General features: G+C 43.1%; 1 pseudogene across 1 annotated transcript; it reads right to left on the reverse strand.

Moving 5' to 3' along the window:
* Positions 1 to 688: 688 nt before the first annotated feature.
* On the reverse strand, positions 689 to 2,381 carry LOC149836641 (delta(8)-fatty-acid desaturase pseudogene; annotated as a pseudogene). Its single transcript, XR_016431823.1, has one exon. The product of XR_016431823.1 is annotated as a delta(8)-fatty-acid desaturase pseudogene (transcript).
* Between the last annotated feature and the right edge of the window lie 1,765 nt (positions 2,382 to 4,146).

A 4,146-nucleotide genomic window follows, 5' to 3' on the forward strand; every position in this document is an offset into this window, starting at 1 on the left:
ACTCACTTAGTGACTCAGATATGTACCCAATTGGATGTAACTAAACTGAACACAAACTGTTCTAATTAAAAACAAACTGAGTTAGTTCAATTCTGTCTCAATCAAAGATAGACAACTAGTTTAGTTCAGTTTCAGTTAAAAATAAACTTAATTCAGTTTCACTCACGAAGAGACTAGACTGGATCCAACCCAGTTCAATCCGGACCCAATACAAGAAAACCGAGACAGGCTCAATTTGGACCCAATAAAAGAAAACCGAGACAAGACACATCTCGATTCTCTTTTTTTTTTTTACCCAAACCAAATCGGTTCGGTCCTCAATCAAGCGACCCAGTCTGGTTTCACACCCACAGATTGGTTTGGTCTAACCGACTTGGTCCGGTTCAGTTCAAGTCAATCAGCTGCCAACAAAGACAACTTCTGTTTTTTTTTAACAGTTATCTCCCCAACCAGGGTGGGGTTCGAGCCCACCAGGCTTGGGCGGACTGGATTTGACACAAAATTTCAGTCAAATCCATATCAGCAACAATTATGCAATGAATATGTACAACAAATCATTCAAACCGCATTACAAGAAATACATATCTGGAGAGCAGAAAACTGCAAAACAATCTTAGAGAAATCAAAGCCAATGTTCCACCAGTTACATACGCATGAAAAAGTTAATTCCATTAAGATGACCATTATTCTTGCAGTAAAGGCATGAACATCAATGGAAAATGAAAAGGAGTCACAAAAGAAAACAACAGAAACCAAGTTTGTGGAATAAGAAATTACAGGCTTAAATTCAGAAAACAAGGATAGTTGGAACTGATGATTATCCTCTACCAGACCTTGTAACCTACCCTCCCTGAATTCCATTCACAAAATCTTTAAGCAAACATGGCTCAATACATTTTACCTACAACGTTTCACCAATCCAAACTCCTGGCGAAAAATGACAAGGAACAGAGATCATAAAAGAAAACATCACTCAAAACATGAAAACCTCTCCAATTCTCAACCATGGGTGTTAAAAGCTTCCCACAGGAGATTCCTAGGAGTCACATTAGCGTCTCTCGCCTCCAGTGCTGCTGTTCTGAGAGTCTTGAGCGTCAACAAATTAGCCTCAAAAAATGGCACGCTATTATACGGAAGGCCATGTTTCTTGCACAGAGATCTCACGAGAGGCGTGATCTTCCTCAAATGGCAACGAGGGAGCCGAGGGAATAGATGGTGCTCAACCTGAAACTGCAATCCCCCATGGAACCAGTCCATCCAAGGGGAGCATTGTATATCAAGAGACCCCTTTGTCTGGGCCTCAAACCAATCATTCCTACCAGGCTTACCCACATACACCTCCGAAGAGAAATGATTCAAACAGAACTGCACATGCTGGATCCCAGAGACCACAAAGGTGCAAACAACAAAAATCACCCTCTCCTTCCAATTGGGCAAGCATGAAACCAAACAAGGGTACCAGATCCAGAACAACATGATCCCCAAAAGCTCCTGCCACCTGTTGGGCACCCTCTTCTTGGACAGAACGAACGCAAGTGTCTGTGCAAAGAGATTGAGCCTACCAAAACACATCACAGGATAAAACGTCCAGTGCTGGTAACTCACAAGGAACCTAGCAAGGCCATCAAAGGGCATCTTCCTCTCATAGAAATGAGAAGTCAGTGATTGGAAAAACTTTGAGGAGACCGCAAACATCGGCATGTGTTGCAGGTCGGGATCGAAATCCAGGCTGTTGCAGGCGATGTGGTGGGCATTGTGGTCCCTCTTCCACCACCCAATGCTGAGCCCAGTCACGAAATTCCCACTCACAACCTGAACAAGCCTGTTCAATGCCTTATTCTTAAACAAGACATGGTGCCCAGAATCATGACCAATATACGCACTCTGGATCCACACAAACCCCATCAAACACCCACAACCCACATGCACCCAGAAGCTCTCACACCCCAAAACACCATAAAAACAGAGGAAAAGCATCAGGAGCATGACCAACATAGAGAAGTACACAAAGTGGCCGGTTCTCTCAAAGGAACCCGACCTGACCAACTCGTTGAGGAGCCTCCTGTAGTCCTGTGAGACCTCGGAGACCTTGTAGTCCTTAAGGTACCCAATGAAGAACCTGTCAAGGAGATTCCATGCAGATCCAGGGTGGTAGGCGATGAAGGCATCGGTGACGTCCTCGCCGGCTAGGTTCATCAAGGGGATGTCCCCACCAGGGTGGTCCTTGAGCCAACCGGTGACGTCGTAGACCTTGCCCTGGATTGAGATCCATAGATCATTCTCCGAGTTGTGGGTGTGGAGCTCTTGGGTGGTGATGTAACGCTTGGGATTGGGAGGGGAGGCAGCCATGGGAGAGGTGCAGCCCTGAGGTTGGTGTTCGATCCCTGGGGTAGTTTTGGGACAGTTTCCTCTCTTGGGTCGGTGGATTTTATAGCGTTTAGAGAGAGAGAGACTTGAAAGGCGTGAGGGAGAGGCTGGAAAGAAGGGGTGCAGATCAGGTCAAATCACTTTAAGCATCTTCACCGTCCATTGCTATAAGGACGGGACCACGATTGTGTACGAGAGGAGGATGCCAAATTACATTTCTAGCCGTTTCTTCTGGGGTGATCTGTCATTTGACATCTTCAGCGTTCATTTCTCAAGGATATTTCAGGAGTGCGTTATTTCATGCGGACTCAAAGGGATACTTTTTGGATACCCTGATTCCTTATGAATATACACATGCAAGATAAATACTAAAAAAAAAAAATTGGATTTTTTTTTTAAACCTTTATGCAACAGAAAGCGATATTTTAACATTGAGGTTAAAGTATTAATCAGGTCTTTTTATTTATCGCTATTCTCGGACCTTTGGTTCGGGTAAAACCGACCAGTTGACACCTCTAGTGACACATAGCATTACCAATAATTATAAACCTTAAGGGTTGGTTTAGCCATCATAAATGAAAACTCTTTTCAGTAGATACGAATTGTAGCCACTTGCACCCAGTGGTTGGTAGGAGCTGTCAGTGCACGTTTCCTTGTGGTGGGACGTTGAAAAATAACTGGCCCCCAACTTTAATTAAAAAAAAAAAAAAGGTTTTCGCTAGAGTATGGTCAATAATATCAAACATTTTACTTCCTTTAGACCATCGTTTGGCTTCCTTGAAGGACTCTTCCGACTAGTGATGCCTCCATTCCTTTAATCTTTTTTTTTGTGCATCTTGGTCTTCGTGTGCACTTGGATCATTGGTTTTTGGTGAGCCTATGTTTGGAACCGAATCGGTCCTCTTTTCTAATATAAAAGCACATGTTAATTTTTTCATCCTTTTCTTTTTTAGTTTCAGACGCAGAGAACCAGATTAAAAAACGTGCACTCTTGACATTTTCCATTATAAAAACATTGGATCTTAATGTGACCCGGGTTGGATCTCGATTCTGGTTTGTAAACCTTTAAACCAAACACTAATTGGATGTAGCAGCTCCAGCCCAATTAGGTATGGATCCCATTTCATTGACCCCGAAATGAGGTTCTATAGTGATTGATGCGGGTAGGTATTAGCTCATCCCTGAACCCTTGGAATTTTGTGATTATTAAGAGTGTTGGAAAAGTTTACAGATGCAAGCGATTCTAGGTTTGGGTCGGATATCAGGCCAAATTCTGACCATTTAGTCAGGATAAAGTAATATCCAGTTAATGATCAGCCTCGAATTTGGTTTTTATTTTCACATCCGAAACTAAGTTTGACTCAGTGTCTAATAAAATCTAACCCCCCTTCTGTGATTTCACCAGCCTCACGCAATTCCCTCCTCTCTAGGGTAGAGCCCACCCAACCCTTCGACCAGGCAAGATCCTGGACGTTAATTTTAGAAAGTATCATGTTTCCCAAGATCCTGGACGTTAATTTTCGGTATCCATTTGGCTGTTTAAAGAAAAACTGTAGCCGGTATCAAGAAATTCATAAAGTGAAAAGCCCATTTTTCAAATTAGGAGCCCCTAAATGGAATTTGGCATTTTTGCCACATTTTTGAACAGTGACTCTCTCTCTCTCTCTCTCTAGCATGGCATTCACCAACATGAGACCAGCCTTACTCATAGTAGAAGGGATGGTTGGACGAACCTAATATCGACCTCTTCAAGCTCGGCTCCATGAGGCTAAAACCAAG

This window comes from Nuphar pumila, chromosome 5, assembly GCF_984573655.1.
Source record: "Nuphar pumila chromosome 5, dmNupPumi1.hap1.1, whole genome shotgun sequence".
Taxonomy (NCBI): Eukaryota; Viridiplantae; Streptophyta; class Magnoliopsida; order Nymphaeales; family Nymphaeaceae; genus Nuphar; species Nuphar pumila.